This window comes from Equus caballus, chromosome 7 (genome assembly GCF_041296265.1).
Source record: "Equus caballus isolate H_3958 breed thoroughbred chromosome 7, TB-T2T, whole genome shotgun sequence".
Lineage (NCBI taxonomy): Eukaryota > Metazoa > Chordata > Mammalia > Perissodactyla > Equidae > Equus > Equus caballus.
This window is the reverse complement of record NC_091690.1, coordinates 38,035,323-38,060,028: the sequence shown is the minus strand read 5'-3', so window position 1 is coordinate 38,060,028 and position 24,706 is coordinate 38,035,323. Positions and strand designations below refer to the sequence as shown.

Genomic DNA, 24,706 nt, shown 5'->3' with positions numbered 1-24,706 from the left:
TGACTCTTGTTGGAATATTAGTCATGAGCAGAATAATATCTTTGAAATGTCCCAAATTTCTTTAAAGAGAAGAAAACGAAAACCACTCTCTTGACTCTGGTCCTCCAGCTCAGGTGCAGAGGGGGCTGCAGGTGGTTTGAGGAGTAAATGCGGGTGAACAGCCACCGGGGACAGCGCGGCGGGACTGGGACAGAGCCAGGGAAAAGAGGCATTCTCTTCACCACCTGGGTCCTGCCATGAGGACCTTCTCTGTGACCGCAGAAGAAGGGGAAGCAGCAGACTGGTGGAGTGGGAGCAGAATTTCTCCACGAAGACTGTGAGGAGGAGGAGAGACTGAGAAAACGAATCACGTTGGTTCTACGGAAGATGCACCGAAGCGTTCCGTCAGGTCAAACATCTTCACTTGCACATTGTAAGCAAGATTCACGGAGCTGGAAGAACATATCAGCCCTGCCCTCCCTGTTGCTTAGCAACAGCCTCTTTCTCATTCCCTGCAGGTCCCAAGGGGCCATTTTGAAGGTGGGGGCAAGGGGTGGGGGATGAGGTAAGATAACCACCTGGTCTGCATGATAATGAGACGTTTGGCTCCACTGTGCAGGAGGGACCTGCCTTGAAAATCAATGAGGCAGTTAGGAAAACATTTATTTCCCTCACTTTGGGTTTGTTCTGTGCTGTCTCTGAGAATTAATGTTTACCTTTGAGAGATGCGTGTTTGTATGTGCGTTTGTATTTTTGGTCGTCTGGTGGATAATTGGGAGAATAAAAGCCAAACCCATAACCCACAACAATGGAGAAACTCAGAACGTTGGTCTTCTTGGGCCCCTGCTCTGGAAATTGGATCACAAAAGCCCTTTTCCTGAATTGTCCTGTGCGACCCCAGTGTCTCTCTTGCCGAAGTCCCTGAGAATTCCCATCTTGTGGGAATAGCCCAGGTGCCAGTCCAGGGCCTCCGGGAAGCAGGCACTAAGATGACATTAACAGTGCAAAGATTTTATCTAGAGAAGCACCCGCGTGGGAGAAAAAAGGGAAGGAGCCAGGAGAGCTGGCCAGAGTGGCCCCCGGCTGCCCTGAGTGAAGGGGAGAGGGAGGGAATATTGAAGCATCCTAGCCTGCCCTGGAGTTTAAGGAAGGTTCCACATGGCCACACGGCCATTTGACTTGCTCCAGCCAAAGTCGCTGTCAGAGGAGTCCCCTCCCTGTGGCTTCCTCATGTCCATGCTGTGCTCAGTCATTTTGGGGCACAGCAGCGAGGGTCCTTGGACACCCACTCCCCCTATACTGGGATGTCTGCAGGGTGCATTCTTATGGGCTCATGCCCAGACTTGGGGAGTGCACTGCTCAGAGGTGGGGAGGGGTGAATCTGCGGTGGGGGGCTATTCCACAGGGCAGGGGAGGGATACCTGGGAAGGTAGATAGAGGACCACACAGTGGTGGATGGAGAAAGGAGGTACTATTGGAGAGAGGGATGAACCTAGGGACAGGCAGCAAGAGTGGGAACTGGAGTGCCCCAGGGAGACCTTCTGTGAATAGGAAATCATGTTTAGCACAAGCTTTGAGTCTCTCCTCTTGTTCTCCCTCCCCGTGGTACTGCTGTTCCCTGCAACAGGTCTCTCACAATCGAACTTCAATGGGAAATGCTACTACAAGCTGGTCTACTTACACCTACTATATTTTTTCCTTTACTATAACAACTGATTATACTTATAAGTGTTTGAAAACAAAATTTCCTTTTCCCATGTAATTATGCGTTTGTTTCCATTTAATCCTCTCTAGAAAATCATGATGTTTTCATTCTCCTGTGTAATTGAGTGGTGTCAGAATCACTGGCTCGGGGCCTCCAAACTACCGTGCGGCCCTGCAGTTTCTCTTTTCCTTTTAACCACGTAGACTCGGGTAAAGTCTGGTACCTGAGATCATCTTGTGTGGTGCTGAGGGGAGAGGAAGGGGACAGACAGTAGAGGGACGTGTGGCCTGTCCATGTTCAGCCCCTCCTGCCCCTTGAAGACAGAGAAAGCTTGTTAAGGAGACTGTTTTCTGATGCTCCAGGTTGTGACCAGCAGCAAAGTGAGCGATGGTCCATGGAGGACACCATGACAGGGAGGAACACCGAGAAGAGAGCCACTCAGAAGGGGTGTCAACAAGACCTCCTCTCCCTCACTGGAGACTAGAGGGAGTTGACCCTAGGGAGTTAGGGTGGGAAGGAGGAAAGGAAGCTGATCCTTGGCATATGTTGGCTTTCACAAGTGATTACTCAATGCCAAGTGCATGCCAAACCTTAGCCCACTCCTCAGTGCGGACCTCCAAGGCAAGAAGTGAGGAACTTGCCCCAGGCGACACCGTTGGTGGAGGAGGGCCTCACTTCCAGTCTGCTCTACCGCAGAGTGTCTGCCGTAAAGCTCTACATTGTACTGAGACCAGGGCAACAGATGAATGACTGAGGAAGGGTCAGGTCAGCCTGAGCTTTTATGGCCACTGAGTCACCTAGCAGGAGAAACTTTGCAGGGGCTCCTTGAGGACTCCTGACCCCCACCCTGGAGCAGCTAGCCCATGTGCACAGGTGCTCAACCTCACACGTTTGACTGGGACACTGTCAGCATGAGCAAACTGGCCTCCTGGTTCCAGGCCAAGGCTCCATAAACAAATCTTTCTTAATTAGCCCTGGCGGCTCAACACCTCTAGTGCATCTAGCCCATTTAACTGCTATGCCTGCTCTTGTTGGATCCGGTTCTAAAGTAAACTGTGTTTTTTGAAAGCTGTTGCATACAGATGAGTTGGCAGCCGGTCTGAGCTGACCCACAGACATAAAAACCAACAGGGCCTCAGACACCCTCACTTGGCACACCCAAACTCTTGGACCAAAAGTGCAAGGACTTGCTCACATCAAGGATCCAGCTGCTTTCTTGGGGACCAAGAAATTGAGTTTTTGTCTCTACACTTCCTCTGGCACTCCATGAGGTAAGAGGGAGAAATGTCTCCTTGCCCTTTGTAGAAAAAAGAGTTAATTCTGGTGGAAACTGAGCCCTCTTTTCCCCACCTCAAGTCTAGACAGACTGTCCACCACTCCTGGGGAATGAAAGCGTGGTTTTAACTCACTCAATTGATGCTTGTGAGCTTCTGGTCACACATGGATTCTGAGCTGTGAGCTTCATCCTGCTCTCCCTCGGCCATTTCACAGCTCTGAGCTGGAGGGCAGTTAAAACCTCTGATCATGTCACATCTGGTTCCATGGTCTTCTCTTCTTGGTGTAGAGCTCTGAGTGGGGCTTCTGTCTCTGATGGCATCCTTCAATTGCTGCAAGATCTTGCATAACAATAGCAGAAGCTCTCTCAAGCCTTTTCCAACTTTAAGGTAGAGTATAAAGGTGCTAGTGAGGTCTATTATGGAAAAGGCTTAAGGCTCATCTGGGTGACTGGTGTTAGTAAGACATTTCACTTACCTTCACTGGAATGGTTTTCTCTCATTTTCTGAAATGTTGTATGATTCCATGTGAATGCATTTGGATTTCTCAACATTTGTTCAGCTCCCTAAATGCTGCTGTGACAAAAGCTCCGTGGCAGTGAATGCCACTGTTCGCCTATGATCTGCTTTATATGAGCCCAAGAATGAACAGGCATGGGACCCCCTTCTCCAAACATCTATGTCTTACAGATTCTGTGCATAGTCACTCAGAAGAAGTTTGTCTTTTGCATATTTAGGAAAAATGTGTGTCTTTTCTGTAGTTGGGCACAAAAAATGGAGCAAAATATGGTGATTTGGGTAAGGAGGCCATGGTAGACGAAGACTTACCCAGCCCCTGGCAGGTGCCCTTCAGTCACGGGCTCTGCTCACGTTGTCTTATACGACAGTGTGCTGTAAAAGTGTCACCTCACTATGTCAGCTTCAGTTTTTCAAAGCACAATGGGGTAGGAGCACCTACCCATGAAGGGAGAAGCCATCAGAAAAGTGGTTTTTGTTTTTGTTTTTGTACTTAAGGTGTGAGGATGGATTTTCTTTTGTGTGAAGAAGCACACCGAGTCAGTAAGGGTGCAGGGCTGGACTTGTCAAAAAGCTCCATGAGTGGATTCCTTGTGAATGGTTCTTGGAGCTTTGATGCTGTTGGGGTTCTGTTTTTCTCTGGTTCTTTGGAAACATGTAACATGCTCTATTGCCAAGCGTGCTCTGCTCCGCAGACCTGAGACTCGGACTTTCTCATGCATGTCTCTTTCCTTCTCTCGGCAATTCGTTGTTCTGTGCCAGTTGACAAATCTACTCTGGACCTTTGCACAGCTCGGTGATTTTCCAAGGATTCAGCTTGGACTCACATGCTTGCCTTTTATCTGCCCCGTGGCTTCTGCGGATTGAAGGCTTCCTAATGCTTCTCTTAGAGTTCTCCCCGGGGTTGCTTATATGTCCCAGCAGTTTGATTCTGAGTTTTGACCCAAATTTCACTCCTCTTGCTTCTACAATTTAAGATGCTAATGATAACTATTGTCTTTCTTCTTTTCATTATTGTCCTTCTCATTCATATTATTATTATACATACAGGTGTTTTTCCTTATTTGCCTTTCAACACGCTTACAATGGGCCCCCACTACGTTCTGGGAACTGTGATAGGTCCTGGGAAATTAGTGACTGGCCCTTGTTCTCATGGTATTCACAGTTCAGGGGGATATGTGTGTGGAAACAGGCTATTACACTCCAGCAGGATAAACACTGTGATGAAGAGGGACTGTCACACAGCAGTGTAGTCCTGATATAGTCACCGCACAAGAAGGACATCCTACTTTGCTTATAGAAGAACTCGTGGAAGCATGATCTTAAACTCCCTAGGAAGGCAGGTGGGGGCAGGACAAAGGGCCTTCCAGAACAAGGAAACGGCATTTACAAAAATATGGAGGCATGGGAGAGTGTGGCAGGTACAGGGAATACCAAGCTGGTGTGGCTGGAGGGGGGTGGCATGGGGAGGGGTGAAGAAAGATGAGACAAGAGAAGCTGCAGAGCAAGCACATGGATAAAGGGCCTCAAGTGCAATGCTAAGGAGCTCGGGCAGTATCTGGAAGGTAAGAGAAACCATGTAAGATCATATGTCCATTTTAGAAACGCTGCTTTGTCTACAAAGTGCAAGGTGGATTGGGGTGGGTAAGACCATTGCCAAGGAAACTGGATAGGAGATGTTAAGAGGCAAGATACACAAGATCTAGTGACAGACTGGCTGCTGGGATGAAGTGTAACTCTAAAATAGGAACACAAGGGTTGGCTGGTCTCATTTAGGAAACTTCCCCAGAGTGACAAACAAACTTTGAATGGAAAAGAGTGTTTCTTTACATTTCCCTCACACATCCACTGTGGCCCCTTGGCCGCAGAGACAGAAGTTAACGGCCCGCGGATGTTATGGGGAGTCAGGGACTGTGTAGGGCAGGGCACTGGTTTTTCAGCTGCCTCCTCCTCAGAAATAAAGCCTATGGTCACTTGCTTTTCTGTGCCTTTGAAAGGCATGCGTGTTTGGGGAGAAGGAAAGTTCTCAGAGTTAGCCCATGTCTCTTTTTCTCCCTGAGCACCGAGGCCTTGGATGAGGCTGAGAGGATTAGCATCCTGGTACACAGGACCCCCTTCAGGCGCACTGTTACAGAAGCTCCGGGCTGAGAACCTGAGCCAAGTCACACAGACAGGAAGTGGCAGAACTGGGATTCAGACCCACATCTGTCTAACTCCAGTATCCACCATACATCCCTCCTCCTTCCACTTGGCAGGTGGGGTGAGAGGCCTTGAAATATTAAGCAACATCACACAGTTCAGAATATCTGGAAAAAATCAGCACTTTGAAGTTTAATTCCTGGTCTACTGACTTCAGGCCAGCCACTTTAAGGCAACCCTGGGACTTTTCTCCCTAGAGCTGAAGTAACTCAGGGGTCCTGACAGTGAGTCCAACATAGATTTTAAAGGGCCCAAGACACAGAAGAATTTGCCAGAATATGCATTATGTTGCTAGTTCGAGTCACCACTGAATGAATTTATTGGCACAGAAATCAAAGAATTTGCCCAATAGTTAATTGAGGATAGTTGAATATCGTAATTAGTTTTAAAGACTTCTGCTTAGCAACTTCTCTTTTCCCCATATGAGCTGGGCATTTTCAGAGGTGGAGGTGATGGTATTCCTGATAACGAGGTCGATGGAAAGCCAAAAGTGACCATCTACTTTCATCTCAAGGCTAATAAATCCGTTCCAATTTTATAGTTGGGGAAGGCAAGTACAGGATGGTGATGACTTAGGCTAAAGCCCAAGGTGAAGAGAAAGGGACCTACACCTTCCCTCTCTGCTCTGTCTCCTGGAACATGCATTGAATAATAAATAACATTAGCTCTGCTCTAGTGAGAAAAAAGTGGTTGTCTTGATTATGTGTTCATAAATCTTCATGAAGAAGCAAGGAGTATGTGTATAAATGGGAAAAATAAAACAGAATAAAAACAAACAAACACTTAAAAAAAGATGAAGGAGAAATTAGAGTGGAGACATGTAGGTGGTAGACCCTAGAAAAGTCAAAAATAAGCAAAAAATCACTTTAAGGTTAAAGAGCTCACTGGACTCCATTCTCTGCTCCAGATGGGACGATCCTAAGCCGTCCTTGCTGAGTTTATTAGGAAGGATGTATAGAGAGAGTGTTGCCATCCTTGCCATTGCCTCGTCAGAATCTGTGAGGGAGCAGAGGGGGCAATGCTCTTACAGGGAAACTCCCGGGTTCTGTTTGAAGAATAGCAGAAAGAAACTAAGAATAATGCAGAGAATGGGCAACTTCGAGACTGTTGAGAGTCCAAAGATGTTCCACCCCAAGTAGTTATTTCTCAAAAGCTCTTGTTATGGGCTCTAGCTGTTAATATAAAACCCAACCCAATATCATCACTTTAAAAAATAGAGCATTGAAACTAATTTTTAACAATCATTCTAAGGGTTCATCAAGTCCAGATCACTCATTGTTCAAAGAAAGAAACTAAGGCCTGGAGGAAGGCGATGACTTGCTCAAAGTCCTCAGGAAAAATATAAACCTGAATTCACCCAACTTTGCTTTGGATCAACAACTTCCTCACTCAGAGAAGCCTGTTGTTATTTCCCCGAGTCAGTTCTCCAGTATGCGACAGTCTGTCTCATTGTGCGTACGTCTGCCCCATGCTTCGTCACGCAGTTATCAAGCCTCCTAAACTTCGTATTCTAGTTAGATGCATGTCACCCACCTATGCTTCTAAGAGAAGATTCTTTTTGAATACTCTGAAATACAAGCCAGAAATGTCCACTTATTTAGAATTTCCCAATACATGGCCCTCCCTCTCTTCCAATTGCACAAACACCAATGTTTCTCAGCTCAAATTCAGGAATTATACCTACCAGTGTGTATCACTGTGCCACCATATTCCCAGGGAGCAGATTTCCATATGCAACACAACACAGTTGAAAGCAACAGGTTAATACTGTCGCTGCACTTAGAACAACCATAGCTCTCTCAGGTGACTATCCCTAGGGGCAGGCTCATGGTTCACTGCCCTTGATTACATTCTTGGGAGCTTTCTGGCTCTATCCAGATCCGCCATTTGTCCTTGAAAAGCTTGACAGAACTCGGAAACTATGAGTAACTGTTGTTAGCTTCTCACAGGAAAAAGACTCCCTGAAATTTGGCCCCTTGGAGTCCAAGTCCAGTGATGAGATGTTCAGAGAGATAAGAGTGATCCTAGTCTTTACTGGAAGGTGCATTCAACTATTTCAGGATCAAAGTCTGATGTTGTTGGGGTTTGAACCGCTGATGAATTATGCATAGAGTATGGAGAGCTTGAGTTGGATTCAGAGATAAGTCACAGAATGGTCAGAGGATCACCTTAGAATAACTCACTCTGTGAGGGGCTTTCCTAAAGTGCGAAGACAGTCCCTACCTTGCAGAAGTTTTGGTCTCACTGGGAGGACACTCGTGAGCGACGGGCCTGAGTGCAGCATAGTCTACCTGGTGGGTCTCGCCTACCCAGTCTGTTTCCAGAGCGGCCCCAGCAGGGTGCAGTGGGCAGGAGAGAAGTCTCCTCTCCTCTCTCAGCTACTCCATGCCCTTAGAGGGGGAGGGGAGGGGAAGTTCTGAGAGATCCTAACTCAGAATGCTTACCTGGACCAAGTCCGAGAATCCCTTCAGAGGCTGGGGCTCTTCACGCTTCTCGCCTTGTCCAAATCCACTGTGTGTGAGAACTTGAGGTTTTCTTCCCCAGCCGATGCAGATGCTCACCACTGTTAAGACACAGACAGAATGAAATCCAGTGAGGAAAGAGGCTAGAAGAGAATTGGGGAAAAACGTGTACGGGATTTGGGTTTCGTTCACCTTCCTTTTAATGCCTGAGTTCCCTTGGCTGAGTGCTTTACAGCTGATGGTGGTTTTTGCAGATTTGGGTTTCTAGAGACAAAGATGCTTCTTTAAGTATCTTGTAGCAGTGAAAGAAGGGGTGTGGAGGGCGGGGGGACATGAGCCCAGTCCCGGCTGGCACCTGGAGCCGTGTGAGTAGAGAGATCACAGGGGCATGAAGTGGGCCAATTCCTTCCCACGGGTCTGCCTACAGCGACAGTGAAGTGAAGCTGGAAACAGGCCGTCACTTGAGAAGGTCAGCCCAGGGTTGTGGGCTAAAATTTCTTTCTAGCATATGAAGAGGCTGGTTTTCTCATACCTACTGAAGACAAGATGACAGTCGATTCAAATCTCAGCCTAAGGATTTGGGTTAGATATCAGGAAGAAGGCTGGTCTGTAGAAGTTTTGAGAGGCAGGAACAGATTTCAGGAGGAAATGGGAGTAAGCTGCTGGCCATGTTCCTTGGGCAGACATGGAACCTGAGTCTGTCTGTCTGGGAGGGGCTTTAGGGTGGCTGGCGCACAGGCAGGGCATGACCTGGTGCTCTTGGAAGTCTTTTCCCATCCCGGCTCCTGCAAGGGGGCTTTGCGTGAGCCCTTCCCTCTTGGTCTTGTGTTCTTGCACCACAGAGCTGAACCCCACTGACCCCACTCTCTCTGCTGGTTTGTGGGAGCAGAGACGCTCTTCAACGATGCACAGCTTAAGCTTGGACCAAGGACAGTCGCTGCCTCCCCTGTTTACGCCTTTCCCCGGCATGCCTGGGTCTACCCCGTAAACCAGCCTTGCAGCTTCCTTTCTGCTGAGGCCCCAGAGACCCCAGAGGTGCCATAAACCCCAGGCAGCCAATGGTCGAGGCTTTCCCCCTCTTACGCGCCCTGCCCCACCTCTCCACCCTGCTGCCCGCAGCTCTGCCTCCTCACTCCAGCAGTCTCTTGTTCTGTTCTAAATGCTCAGCACACTCCTCCACATGGGACTGTCCCAACTGACTCCCTTCCCCCCATCCCAGGTCCCTGAGCATCCATCCTGAGCTGCTAGTGAGTGCTGCTTCAGGAAGCCGTCCTCTTTCAGTCCCCTGAGCTGGCCACTTTTCTGCAGGAAGGAGCGTGGGTGGAAGCTGGCAGTGCAGTAGTTCCTGTCTTTGCCTGCTTAGCCATGTGGGTGAGAGGGGCCCCAGGGACTCTAATAGCCAGACCACAGGCAGGCTAATTTCCAAATGCAGATACAGTAAATGCTATGCATATTTTGTTGGTGACTATATACCAGATGCTGAGCCATTCCTAGTCCCTGCCTGAGATTGGGGATGAAGAGAAGGCACAATGCCTGACAGAAAGATGCTGGTTTTGCCTCTGCACGGTTGGCTCTTCCTGCCCGAGTTAATAAAAGTAATCTCGGACGTTGTGCATAACGTGTTTTTGCTTTTCCAAGTATTCCAGTCAGGCCCAAGCAGCGTGGCCAGCATGCCCCAGACATGGGGAAATTACTCTGCCAGGGGAGGGCTCTGGAGGGGCCCGCTCACACAAGTTGGTCACGGGGGAGCTGGGTTGCCCAGTCTCCATGGATCTTTCCTCTGTATCGCACTGGCTTTCAGAGCCACCCCGCCTCTCACCTTTCTAGCAGCTCCAGGCAAAGTTTTCTTCTTTCTTCTCTCCTTGCGTCCTGCTAGCCCCGCGTCCTGCAGCGCTGGGCAGCGTCTCCAGGCTGTTGTGTCTCCAGGCCCTTGGTCCAGCTAATGTGGGCCACAAGACCCACCCTTGCAGTGGCACTGGACTAATTTTCAATATTCCCATTGGCGATGCCTTCACTTTTCTTCAGAGAATCTTCTGGAATCCCTGCTGTAGTAATAGCAAAGAGACTTCTGAAGTTCCTTAAGTCATCTCCTCCTGCAGGGCACACCTGCATTTAAAAATTCATTCATTTCTATATTTATTCATTTCACTACGAAGCCTATGAGGTGTCAGGGACTTATCTGGGGCAGGTAGTTATTGTTTCTATTGTAAATTGTCAATATAGGTAAGACTCTTCATCGCAAACCTACTGTAGCATCATATCGTCCTTTCAGTCAAAAAGTTCTTCCTTACGTCTAACTGAACTCCCTCTTGCTACAGTTCCAACTCACTTTTATATAGTCCGTCGCTCATCTACCTGAACTCTCCCAAACACTGCGTCATTTAATGTGTGTGATGGCCCTGGGAGGTAGATTGTTATTGTCATTTGACGGATAGGAAAACTGCAGCTTGATTTGGCCCCTCGGGCAGGCCTCCTTCCTGAGCTCTCCAGGTTTCTTAAATCTGTCTGAAATTCGAAAACTCTCTGAGCAATGCCCTCGGCAGGAGCCTGCAGGTGCTGCTGCAGGTAGTGAGGGGGCCGAGTCCGAGCTTGCCCCGCCTCTCTTCTCATGGCCTTGCCGCCCCCACAACCTTGGCACCCAGCGCCCTTCTACTTACTGATACTTTTCAAGGTCACCCTCGTTGCTGTTGCTTTCTTAGCCCTTATCACAATCTATGATTTCCGTGCTTCTTGGGTCCCTTTTTATTATCTGTCCAGCTCTCTCCACCTCCCCGAATATCACTCTTATTAATGCTACATCCCCAGCTCCTGGCACAGAGCCCAGCGTGTGATACTCTCAGTAAGTGTTTATTGACAGAAGGACAACAGGAAGGAACAAGCAAAGAAAGAGCGGGCAAGGAAGGAGAGAAAGAAGAGAACCGAATTGGAAGGCCTGCCCTTTCCCCAGGCTGGCCTGCCTTTCCTCCCCGACCTGAGCTCAGAAATCACCCATCTTATGGGCCAAATCTTCAGGGACTGTGGCAGAAGGATCCAGTATGATTTGGGCTCCCATCTCAGCTCTGCCTCACAGGAGCTACTTAACCTCTCTAAGCCTCAGCTGCTTCTCTTGTAAAACAGAGATAATGACACAACTTTTACGGTCACTGTGAGGATTAAAGGAAGGCCTTTCTGCAAGGCCCCTACCACAGTTTCTGGCACACAGCAGACACTCAACAAGTGTCCATTCCTTTTCCCCTGCCGTAATTTCGATCCTTCAACCTCAATCCTGTAAAGTCAAGTCAAACCTCGCAGTGTGCCCCCCTCTCTTGTGAGAGGCGATCTGCCCAGCTGGTATGAGGGTCTTGCAGAGAATACACCGCCAGCCTTCCGTCTGAGCCAAAGAAGTCATATCGGAAGGGATGTGCTTTAATGAGTTTCTTCCAGTGATTAAAACCAAGGTGGACACATATCATACCAGTTGAAACCATAGCAGGCTGAATTCTAACTTTCTGGCTCTGTGAACTTGGATCAATAACTTGGCTTCTCTGATCTTTGGTTTTCTCCTCTATATACTGGGAGTAATAATGATGTTGTCCATGTCACATGGTAGTTGTAACAATTGAGTTTACACATGGAGGGGGCCTGGAACAGAGCAAGATCCATACACGTTAGTTATTGTTGATCCACGGGTTTGAGGAAAAACTACCCTCAGACAGAACTAGATTCAAGAAAACTTTATGGAACATTCATTAATTGCCAGTTACTCTCATACATCTCGTCTCCTTTCATCTTCAAATAACACTGAAAGATATACCCCCTTCCCATTTTTCCTTCACCCATCAATTGACTCATTCAGCAAACACTGACTGTAGCCAGAGTCAAATGCCATTCTAACAATGGTGACTCGTCAGTAGAATCTGGTGGCATGTGGTTGCCTTAATTCCCCTATCTCTCCTGCCATATCTCAATTGTCAGGGCTTGCCGTTGTGGTGCACAGCTCCTCTAGGAGCAGAGGGTTTCTCTGGGGACTTCTGCGTGGTCAGGAGTGCACACTTACCTGTCCCCTCATTTCCAGTTCCCCCACCTGCAGCTCATTGCAGGGCCTCCCTGAGTCCCACACTGCACCTGCTCGCTCTATTTCATCCACATTTTCTTTAGTTTCTCTGAGCTCTTGCCTGTGATTCAGCTATTTTTGCACTTTTAAGAACTTTCAAATCCTTGACCAAGTAAATAAACACTAAAAATGGTTAGTTTTTTGATCATGCAAACAAATGTTCAGAAACACATGTGTTTCTCATGTACAATTCTAAGCACAGTATTGAGTTTGAAATACATGAGATGTATGTGCCACTACACATTGTAGGAAATCTAAGCTTAAGTTAATCACCAGGGAAATGCAAATCAAAATCACAGTGAGATATCACCTCATACCTCAGAATGGCTATTATCAAAAAGAAAAAACTAACAAGTGTTGGTGAGGATGTGGATAAAAGGGATCCCTTGTATACTACTGGTGGGAATGTAAATTGATGGAGCCACTATGGAAAACAGTATAGATCTTCCTCAGAAAAATTAAAAAAAGGACTACTGTGTGATTGAGCAATTCCACTTCTGTGTATTTATCCAAAGAAAATGAAAACACTAATTTGAAAAGACACATGCACCCTTATGTTCTTCGAAGCATTATTTACAGCAGCCAAGATATAGAAGCAAACTAAGTGTCCATCAATAGATGAATGGATAAATAAGATGTGGTGTATATATATATATATAATGGAATATAACTCAACCACAAAAAATGACGTCATCTTGCCATTTGGGACAATATGCATGGACCTAGAGGGTATTATGCTAAGTGAAATAAGTCAGGCAAAGAAAGACAAATACCGAATGATTTCACTTCTATGTGGAATCTAAAAAGCAAAACAGAAGCAAACTCATAGATACAAAGAACAAACTGGTGGTCGCCAAAGGTGGAGGTGGGGCATGAGTGAAATAAGTGAAGGGGATTAATAGGCACAAACTTCCAATTATAAAATAAATAAGTCACAGGGATGTACTGTACAGCATAAGGGATATAGTTGATACTATTATAATAACTTTGTATGGTGACAGATGGTTACTAGACATTGTGGTAATTATTTCACAATGTATATAAATATCTAATCATTACAATGTACACTTGAAACTAATCTAATACTGTATGTCACCTATACTTCAATTTAAAAAATGAGGAGGGGAAAAATGTCTGCAGAGGCATATAATGCTTATGAACAGGCACTGTCTCCGTCATCCATCAGTGTGGGCATTTATGAATTCTCCACGGGTAGTTTTCATACCATCACTGGCTGTTTATTTGGTCGTTAGTTGGGTGAGCAAGTAAAAAATGTATTCAGCTGCCATTTGGAGGAAAATAGCTTCTCTGTGTTTCTCTGTCTCCCTCCCCTCCATTTCTATTTAGAGAGAGTGTTGAGGCCCAATGGGTGATGTTGGATATAAAGTGATGAATGGATCAGACCAAGTCTGAGGACACTTGTGGCACTTCCAGCCAGGGGAAGACACGGACTTTCACTCATTCAATACATGTTTGTGGAGTCTCTACTGCAGATCTAGCTGCTGAGGATTCCGAGGAAAACAAGACGGGCTGCTTCCCGGAGTGTGCGTTCTGGTAGAGGGGAGACAGACAGAACATGAACACATAATAATTAGGTAAACAAACAAGAGGACATCCTAGAATGAAAGGAGATGGGAAGAGGCTAAAACAGAATGGAGAGGCAGAGTTGACTGAGTGAGCGCTACCTTAGATTGAACGCTGAGAGGCGCTTGGTGCTGGTGATGATGAAGCTGAGTCCTGAGTGACATGAAGGAAGTGACCATAGGAAGACCCAGAGTGGAGTTGTCCTGAAGGAGGGCACAGCAAGTGCAAAAGACCAGGCTAGGAACAGCATGGACCTCTGAGCACCCGAGCTGGTGGAAACACAGGAATGAAGTGGGGCTGGGGAGTGTAGCCGAGCCCAGGTTATATAGGGCCTTGAGGTCATAGGGTGAGGGGAGGCCAAGAGAGGCTTAAGCAAGGCAGCAGCATGATCTGATTTACAGGAGAATACTTCCCTCTGGTGATGGGCAACATAGCATAGGGAGGCGGGAGAGACAGCAGAGTCAATAAGCAGGTGACTTCTGTAGCTGAAGCAACAGTTATGGTGGTTTGGACAAAGACGGCCACAATGGAGATGGGGTGAAGAGGACATCCCCTGAATATATGTCGTAGGAAGAGCAGACAAGATGCGTTGATGGATTGGATATGGGGCTGAGAGAAAGAACAGAATCAAGACGGAATCAAGGTTTCTCTTGAACTCATGGGTGATTGTGCCATTTACAGAGCTGAGGAAGGCCCAAATTAAATGAAATAAATATAAAATAAGTTGTATTAGGTGCGAAGAAGGAAAACAAGAGGGTGCTAGGAACATTTTTTTAGAGTAGGAGTTTCAGCCCAAGGTGATCTACCCCGGGTGTGCTGCCCAGCAAGCCCAGGTGCAGATGCACCTCTCATCCCAGCACGGGGTCAAGAGACCTGAAGTCCTGCTACAAACTCTTAGGGTAAGGATGGTGTCAGGCGTCAATCACCTAGCCCTGTGCTCCAGCTGTGTCTGGATCTGGAAGGCTGGTCATGCTAACCTCAGAGGAAATTCAATTCGTCTGGCACAATTGGATCTTCATGGGCTAATCTAATCTCATTGTTTTATAGGCAATGTTTTTCTTTCTGATCCTCAGCCTTTTTTCCCCCTTTGTTAATTTTTCCCTAGTAGCCGGATAAACAAAGTCTTCTCCCTCTGGGCTTCATGTATGCCAAATGCTCCTTACAGGTCCCCTTTAAAGCAGCCCAGGGCCCGCTCTCCTCCCACTCCCAGAGGTTCTGGTGGGTGAGCTTCCGCGAGGAGCCGGGGAGGACAGGGGTAAGGGAGGCAGACGTAAAAATACATTCCAAGGCCTGTCATCTCCCCCAGGCAAGACTACACGCCTTCCTGCATTTCCTCTGCAGCTCACGTCGCACTTCTGAGTTAGTCCTTGGGTCTGGCGGGAGAGCCAGCCCCACCGGCTCAAATCCAGAGCTGGGAGTTAAAATTACTCCCCAGCTGCCAACCCGACCTTTGGCCGTCTCTTCATCGGGGCTTCTCAGCCCTGCAAAGAAAGGAAGGAACCTGACATCACTGAGGTTTCCACCGTGCTGGACCCTCTGTGGAGTGGCCTTACTCTGATTTCTATCTCAGGGTTGTGAAAGAGGTATTCTTATCTCCATTTTTATGGTGAACACTTAGCTTCGGAGAAGGAAGATGGTTTATCCTGTTGATAAGTCGAAGGGGTGGAGTTTAAACTAAGGTCTATGCCACCTTACAGCCTATCCCTCACTGCCTTCAGGACAGCTGTTGAACCCATCTTTGCTTTGCCAACCCTATCCGCTGGCCTTTTGCAACGATATTCTCAGTCTTGGTGCCATGCACAACTCGAAACTCACACCCTCCAGGTGCCGGGGAGCCAGCATTTCGTTCAGCGCTGAGTCCAGTTGTTCATCTCTTGGCAATTCCTACTGGTCTTCTTTCCTCTTCTCTTCTCTGTCTGGCCCAGTGCAGCACAGGGGAGCCTTAGCAGGATGAACTATTCCGAGACTTAAAGGATATTGGGAAAAACCCATTGCTGAAAGTGGGTCCAGTTATTGGCAGTATGGTGGGAGTATGGAAGGACGAGAATAGTGACAATTTAGTTTTAGGCAGAGCAGCAATACGGACGCCTCCTAAAAAAAAGCAAACACAACTTACAGTGAGCTCCAGGGTCCTAACTGCTCATTAGCTTTCCTTAGTGACTTTTCTTTTTTGTTTTCCAGGCTTAATCGATTATATTGGGAAATTAACTCTGTAAAAACCCAGGCAGCCGGCTCAGTCACGCACCAATCAGCGCTAGAGCTGGGATTCAAGTCTGACTCTGGACCACAGGTTTCAAGGCCAGACTGAAACTGGGCCGCCTGCACACCCTGTCCAGGTAGACTGGCCTTGCTTCTTTTTGTAGGAATTTGTGCTCATAATAGGACACGAGTTATACCTTAGTTTCTTCCCCCCAAACCATCGTTTATTTATGATACTTAATAAGATCCAGATTTGGTCCCGATGGTGTGTGATGACACAGGTTATCATGCTTTATATTTATCCAGGTGAGGATTTTTTTTTTAAGGTAGGCAACTGAAAATAGCTAGGGATTGGCCTGGTACGTTCTTTCTTCCTCCTGATAGTGGCCCTTGTTGGGGAAGCACACAAGGAAATCCAGCCCTGCCTTTGAGAAAGAGGCCAACCTCTGGGAATGCACAGTGTGTAGTTTTCTGTCATTTCCTTGAGAGGCCCTGAATATGGACTCCACATAGCTTTCTCCCAGCTGTGACCCCAGGAAGCAGTAAGGATCCCCTGTCCCATACCGGTTATTTGTCATGTCCCCTTATTTTCTGTTCTTGGTGAATGTGGGGCAGAGGAAAGAATGGTATGGCAGGAATGTGGGACAAGGAGGGGTTTTAAACAGTCCTCTGGAGTTCTGGCTTATCTGTGAGGTAGTGCTGATACACCAGGAGGCTGGTTTAAATGAGAATTGGATTATTAATATTACTGACTCCAGGAATAGAACAAGGGTTATAGGCAAGGAACAAAATGCTAGAAGAAGTAAAAATAAAAGATGTACTGAGGGAAAGAGAGAGAGGGAGAGAACAAAACTGAGTCCCCATGAGAGCGGGAGAGAAGATGAGCGACCATGCGAGGGCGCAGGGAGCGCCGTGGCTGAGTTGAGGCTGGGGCAGTGGTGCAGCTGGATGGGACCACAGCCCTGTGAATTCCTCCCACCCCACTTCCGGGGCATTGGTCAGCTAGTCCATGAGTCTGTGGGCCTGCCACGCTTTTGGAACTGCAGACTCGGTCCCAAGCACATGACTTTAGCCTGACCTCCAGCCCTGGGAGGTGTGAGAGGTGAGTGGGCAGAGCTGAGACAGGACTTCGCCCTGGAGCTGCCCACTCAGGGTCAGTCCTGTGGAACGCAGGTGAAGGTGGGTGGGTGGGAGATGCCCACACTCTGCCCCAACTGCTCCGCCCCTCACCCTCTGGACTGGGTAGGGAAGAAGAAGTTCTCCCATAAATGCCGGGAGGAGAGGTAACTCTCCAGGTGCAGGCAGAGCTTCTTTTAGGAGTGAGGATAAGCAGAGAAATCTCTCTGTACCTCCAGGATCTTGTGACCAAGAAAGTAATTTTTAATGGTGGTGCCTCCCGAATCACAGTGGCCGCTTGCTGTAGGAGGGAGGCGCCAAGTTCAGGCGAGGGCCCAACAAGGGCCTACAGTAGTGCTTCTGGCTGGTGCTGGAGGAGAGAAGTAGAAAGAGAAGAGGAAGAACTGAGGATTAAGACATGGAGGAGAGGGATGAGGATAAGAGGGGAGTTGCTGAGTCTCTTCTATGCAACAGGTATTTTTTCTGTACCAGCTTTATTGAGATATAATTCCCATATCAGATAATCCACCCATTTAAAGTGTACAATAACGTTTTTTAAGAATATTGTTTGTTGTACAAAGTTGTACAACCATAATCACCACAATCAATATTAGAACATTTTCATTAGCTCAGAAAGAAACTCCCTGACAATCAGCAATCTGACTTTCTTTCTCTGTGGATTTGTCTGTTCTAGACATCTGCATAAATGAATAACACTGCGCTGGCCTCCTTCACCTGGCACGGTGTTTTCAAGGTTCTTCCACGTTGTAGCATATATTAGTACTTCCTTCCATCTTTATGGCCAAATGATATTGCCTTGAATGGATAGGCCACATTTTATTCATTGATTCATCAGTTGATTGACATTTGGGTTGTTTGGCCATTATCAATAATGCTGCTATAAACATTTGTGTACAAGTTTTTGTGTGGATTTGTGTATTTTCCATTTACTCCCCAAAACAACAAATAGGCATTGTAATCGCCAACTTATTACAAAAAACTGAGGCTCAGAGAGGTTAAGTAACATTTTTGAGATGTAAAAACTTCTTTTGATTGGGTTTCATTGTGATAGAAGGGCAAATAAGAGGAAATAAAGTGGCATTTCACTTCATCTTTCCCAGGCCATTATGCACACCACAGAGTAAAAAGAAGGACAGAAGGAACGAGACCGAGTGCATCAGCAGGGCTGTGGTAGTCTCCACTGGCCTTCCCTCTGGAGGTAGGTGGGTGTGGGCCCCATGTATGCCCTGCCCTGGCATGGCTCTGGGGTCTGGGGGATGTCCCCCTTCTCCCACTTGCCATCCTCATTTTAGGGGCAGACACGAGAATTGTCAAGACAATTGCTGGAGTAGTTCATCTGCGTTGTGAGCAGCCAGGTGGGAAGTCTCTGCAGCAGTGCCCACTCTGAGGGGGCCCCCTCGGGTGAGCTCTGATGGGGGACAAGGAGAGTCCCAAAGAGAGGAATCCAGCGTGGGCCCAAGGGCAGCTCTGTGATGTGGAACAAAAGGGTCACCAAGGCTGCTGGCTCTGCTTCCCTCTGCCTCCAGGGCTTTCCCAGAAAACACCTGGACGTGGGAGGGTGGGTGACGTGCTGCCCCATAAATGTAACTCTGATGACTTGGCAGAACCCAAGCCAAAGCTGGTAATCATTGACCCTCAGAAGCTCCCCAGGGCAGAGCAATAGAACCAAGAAGAATGCTGGCTCTCCAGCTAATCCACTGCCTTGTGGTTTATCCTAGAGCCCTGCCCTTCTCATCACCTTTCTGATAAACGTGATACCATTGCAGCCTGGACACTGGTATAGAGAAGCCTAGAAGTAAAGGCATTACAGATAATGACATGATTGGATCTTTCATTCAGTGCATGGCTAGTACTTGCTGGAGAAATTAGAGCTGGAGGTAGTATTACTGAAGGTGTTAATAGCTTGATCACTTTCCATGTCCAGGTGTTAAGTTCTTTCTATCCATCTGTAGGATAGACATGAATGTCCATTTTTCAGATGAGGAAATTGACACCCTGAGAGGTGATATAGTACCCAGTGCTAGAGCTGGTCGGTGACTGACTCCAGAGTCAAACCCCACCCCCACTTCTTCAATCCTGCCTGGTGGACCACTTGGTGGCCCGTGACAGCAAGACTTCAAACATAAGCTAGAATGTGGCACTAGAAGGTGTCCAGAATTCCAATCCAAACTCAAGAGCCTGGTGTTCTGTGCCTTCTGCTTAGCATGGCTCCCAGAGCCGGGCTGTACTGACGTGACACTCTTTTCCTGTGGGTACAGCGTTATGAATACTAGTTCCCAACGCCTATAGCCAAGGCATTAGCTGAACGAGTCCTCTATTTTGTAAGTTGCCAAAGTTTCAAATTCTATATGTTTTCTTAAAAACAAAGTGTCCTTTCTTGTTACAGAGACTCAGGAAAGAATGTTCAGAGCCTCCAGTCCACATGGAATTCATTCGTTTCTGGGCTGGAAAGACTGAGTTGGTGTAATACCAACCCAAACCACAGAGAACTAGAAAGGCCGACTAACAACAGGCTCTCTACGCACATAAGAAACACGACTTTTTGTAAACATTTAAATCCTTTTATTAAACTCCAGTGCCGTTTAAGGTGAGTGGCTCGGTAGATGAGATTTAGGACTTGTTCCATTATAAAATGTGTCCAGTTTTCAGAAAAACAAACTGTTCTTCCAACACATATACTTTTACAAGGAAAACAAATAGGAGGATGATTATTTTATCTCAAAATTAATTCTTCACTTCATAAAATAATTCAGTAAAGGATTCCTTTAAATACCTACTATCCTGATGTAGTATGACTTACTGTTACATGTAATACATATATGGACAACCCAGGCTACAAGAAAGCGGATAAGAGTTTGGTTATGAGGAGCCCGAGACCACAAGGCCACTTAGGTGAAGCGTCCGCCAGTCATCTGCCCTGTCCAGGTGCCATGGAGACTGCACACCAGCACTGGAGAGTGGCGACAGGCTCCATTACCCTCTCCACAGCCTCTTCTGAAAATCAAGCACTTGGAGTCATTTACACTGTACTGCATTTATTTATTTCCTTGACAAACATTTATTGAGCATCCGCTCCTGGCCCAGGGCTAGGTGGGCAGTGGAAGAGATGGATGGGGTCACTACCCCCAGACCATCACAAAAGGAAATTGTGTAAGTTAAAATCAGGGTAAACGCTACAAATAAACAGTAAAGAGTACAATAAAATATTGTAAGGGGGGAATCAATTTAAATGAGGAGGGGGGTGGTCGGGAACTCCCCTCTCTTTGAGAAACTGACATAGAAGTTTCTTTCTGAGAAATGACATTTAGGTTGAAACCAAGAAGTCAGCCAGGAGGAGAGAGTAGAGGGCCAGGTGTTCCCAGCAGGAGAGACGGCACACGTGGCAGGCTCAGAGAGGTTAAGCGACTTGCCCAAGTTTCTCTAGTTGGTGTGAGGCAGGGCCGGGCCTCAAATGTGTGTCTCCTCGTCTCTGTATCTGTGGTCTGTGGCCTAAGCATGACCTTGGCACTCCATAAATGTTACCGAACTAACTGACTCCAAGGCCAGGGCACTTTGCCATCTGCTAGAGCGGTGAGTACACAAGACTCAGCTCACCACCCCTGGGGAGGAAGCTCCCCATCCTCCCACACTAGCCATCGTGCTGTCACTGCACACCTCCGACTGCCAAAGACGCAGTGACGGCACCGCGGAGATACCTACAAATGTCTCCAAATGGAAGACGTCATTCCCATCACTCAGGCCATTTTCTACCATTCGTTCAAGCCAGGACGGCCTGTAGAAGCTTCCAGAGTAAGCACAATGCTTAACAGTACAACATCTTCAGCTGTTTCCACAGTTCCTCTCAATTACTTTGACGTCTTGACCATTTCTGAACTCCGCCTGGCACTGAGGCCCTTCCCGCTTCGATCCAATCTAGTAGGTGCTGTACGCTCTCTGTGGAGCCCCCATCCTCTTGCATACCCTGCTTCTCTCCCTGTTTGGTGATTTTGCTCACGTTCTTCCTTGTCCCTGGAAACCTGCCCCCTGTCCCCCAGTCCAAATCCTCCCTATGTATTTAGGTTCGATATTTAGGTTGATCTCTTGGTTACTCTTACCGTGTTATTGATCTCTGCATTAAGCAAGGAAACGTATTGAAAGTCACCATTCCTGCTGCATAGTAAGTAGGTGCCGAATAAATGTTTGCCTTCCCACTGCATGGTTTAGTCACTATTTTGAGTATGACATAGGGTTTAAAAGCAAGGCCTTCTCAGTTAGGTAAACCTAGATTTTTCTAATCTTTGCTCTTCTAGGTTTCTGCTTTGTGACCTTGGGCAAATTGCTTAACTTCTCTGAATCTCAGTTCCCCACTTCCTAGGGTTTTAATGAGAACTAAATACAAAAACACAGGCAAGAGATTTTGCACTTGTGCCTGGGTGGATGCTGTAGGCTTTCTGGGCCCCAGAATTTCACTGCTCCAAGAGGGCACCATTTGGATTGTGCTCTAGAGGGCGCTGTTCACACAGAATGTAACCTGTCTCTTGCAGCTGGGAGCAGGCTGCTGGAACTCTCCACAGCAGTCTTCATTGCCCCGTTGCACACTCTCCAGAGACTTTTCTCAACCCTGGCCTTTCTCTTCATTCGTTTTGAACACTGCGTCTTCACTTTTGCCTTCGTTTACCCTGTTAACTCTGGCTCAATCCACTCACGCCCAATAAGGCAATAGCTTTCCTTGGTAAAGAGCAGAACTCCTTAAAGTTCAGAAGAGAAATATTCTTAGGAAATCTCTAGAATAGAAGGCAAGTAGATCCAGTTCTGTGACGGTGAGTTCTTCTCGTCCCCTAGGGCTCTCTTACTCTGCCGTCATCACTCCTCACACCTCAGGGATGTGTTGCTCTCCCTTCAAAACTCTGAATCAGCAACGATGAAGTGCCTCCCTTCTGGCCCTTCTTTGCAAAGCTGACACATGCTAGTACTTCCAAAATACTTTAAGAAACAGTTAGGAAGAATGATAAGGAAACAATATTGAAACACACACAGAATAAATGTCAGTTTCCAAAGCATAGGTTTCTGACTCCAGGAAAAAGACTTGCCACCGAAGACCGCTAGGACCTTGAGGACACCTTGCTTGGGTTCAGCTTCACTAGCTCCCAGGCTGGCTGCACGGGTGGGAACCCACCTGTGTTTCCTGCTGAGACCCAATCCAGGGGCCATGAAGAGATACAGGTCTTTGTGGTGAGAGTACAATTATCTTAGGATGACCAATGGCCCTGGTAAACAAGTCAGAGAGATAGAATTTCACTTGAAAATTTCTCTTGAAAATTTTAACTCATTTTAATGACTTTTCGTATTTAAATCCGGTTGCTTCCTTGAGTCTTCACATCCTGACACGAAAGCAAACCTATGTACAAAGTGCAGGTGTGTGTGTGACTTCTGGAAGAAATGGAATGGAATTGGTTCTCTCCAATTGGCTTGTAAAATGGCTTTTGTGACGTCCTAGTTACACCTCTTCTTTTGTGTGTTCTTGTGTCCTTTCGTGGTGTCACAGCCTTCCAGCGAAGCCACACCAAGAGCACCTCTGTAGCTGGACAAGTTGACTTTCTGCAGCTGGTGCAAACACACAATGTGAGGAGCTGTGGGCAGCCTCGCCGAGTGTGAGAAAGCACTTAAACAGGATTTGGGGAAGATTTAAGGAAGCAGTACTTTGCTCCGGGTTAGATGTTGTCAGGAAGTGCGGGTAATTTTATGATTGGGCACGTCAGTAAATCTTATTGCCTAGAAGGAGAGAAGACTAGTGTGAGGCTAAACCTGCTAATGGCAAAGAAGCAGGGGTCCCTCATAACGGCCAGGATAGGGGGATAGTGGTCATTTTTATGGTTTGGACAATGTTCATGACTTTTTCTGTGTTTGGACCTGATCATCGTGTGGGCTTGTCTGCTGTTGATGTTCTGTGAAATTGTTTGTGTTCAACAGAAAATCAAGACCTAGCTGTGAGTCCCAGACGTCAGGGCTGCTTTTCTCCTTTCCAATGGGCACACGTATATATATATGTGTATATATATTTAGTGATCTGATCATCTTGCTTGATGTCTACGGTAGGAGAAGACCAGCATCATGACCACGTCTCTGCTCAGCCTTGCCGAGGATAATTCTCTCCCTCTATCCTCTTCCACCTCACCCAGATAAGGCTTCTGCCTTGATTATAGGCAAATCCTTTATAAAAACATGTCTGCCTTTCCCAGGTCTTCTATTCCACATGGAAGGATGGGCTCTGAAGCCAGTCAGTTCACAGACACTGATGTATTGTCAGAAGTTTGTCACTCTCTCTTAGAAGCCTTCCCTCTCACTAGGCTGTCACCTCCCACACAGCCCATTGGGCTCTGTGTAGTAGAGGCTGAACGGCCTGGGTCAGTGACACCCGGTTAAACTGCTGCACACGTTTGAACTTCGGGCTAACAGTAATAGTTGCTACTATTTATTGCATGCTTGCTACGTTCTACGAACTTTACATATGCGATTGTGTTTAAAACACACCACAACCTTTGAAAGTATATTCTTGCAGCCATTTCACAGATGAGGAAACTGAGGTTCAGTAAGGCTAAGTGGCTTGCTCAGGTCACCTGGCCATTAAGTGCCAGAAGTGGAGTTCAAATCTGTATCTGTGCTTACCAAGCTGGAGTTCCTTCCACTCTGCCTCCCTGCCTTTCATTATTAACTGTGCCATGAGCATCTGGACCAGGTCTCCCATCCTCTCTTGATCCCCCACGCATGGCACATCTTGTACTTCTCCGGCAGTGCTAATGGCTGGCTGGCTCCAGAGATCTCTACAGCACCTGGTGTGCCTCGTGAGAGCACCAGCACCCTCGGACCTCGCAATTCCCTGGCTCTTGTTGTCAAACTCTCTGGAAGGAGCAAGGTACCCGGGAAAGTCTGGGCTGCATTCCCATCCTGGACACAAGCAGACTTGTGCCTTCTCAGTGGAGAGGGCCTGGGGGCACTCACTCCAGGGGAAATGTGGGAAATTCCTGAAGGGCATTCCCAAATCTAGCCTGGAAGAGTCCTGAGGTTCAGACACCCTTTTACACACCCATGAGGCCAGGAAAAATTGTTTCCATTGGTCTTGCTAAGTTCTATTTAAGAAGAGCTTATGCTGACCCCAAGTGGGCTGCCCAATAATGCTGAAGACATCAGAGAGAACTTCTCTTGGAATTAGGGAACAAAAAGATGCCCTCTGTCCACAATAGGTTCTGGATGTGAAAGGAGTAGTTCACGGAGCTGGATGCCTTAGCGCTCCTCGGGGCCCTGAGCATTTGCAAATCCAGCGGAGGGGTTATCCTCAATAGCTTGAGACCATTTTCATAGAAAACAGGAAGTCGTCTGCAGGAGCAGGTAGAGGCATTTGTTCCAGCTCCTCACCCAGGGTGTTGAAGACAATAAACTTCACGCAGCCTGTCGGGTCTCCTCCTTGGTGGCTGCTTTAGAACCCCGTGCTCAGTCGTCTCAGGGCCGTAAGGCTGCTGCGTAGCATGATTGAATTACTTATCTGAGAGCAACTTGAGAGCAGGGGCTGTCACCTCTTTTG

At 47.3% G+C, this 24,706-nt stretch overlaps 1 protein-coding gene across 5 annotated transcripts in view; it reads left to right on the top strand.

Moving 5' to 3' along the window:
- Positions 1-2,795: 2,795 nt before the first annotated feature.
- The window catches only part of KCNJ1 (potassium inwardly rectifying channel subfamily J member 1), a 29,369-nt gene continuing 7,458 nt past the window's right edge, over positions 2,796-24,706 (top strand). Inside the window, exons 1-4 of one of the 5 annotated variants that reach the window (XM_014741373.3) lie at positions 2,796-2,955; positions 15,994-16,148; positions 18,249-18,346; positions 19,535-19,735. The gene's annotated coding sequence lies outside the window, so the exon portion shown is untranslated. Of the gene's footprint in view, positions 2,956-15,993; positions 16,149-17,304; positions 17,602-18,248; positions 18,347-19,534; positions 19,736-24,706 lie in introns of those variants that run through there. The other 4 variants (XM_005611707.4, XM_070272949.1, XM_070272950.1 and 1 more) reach the window with 4 other exon arrangements.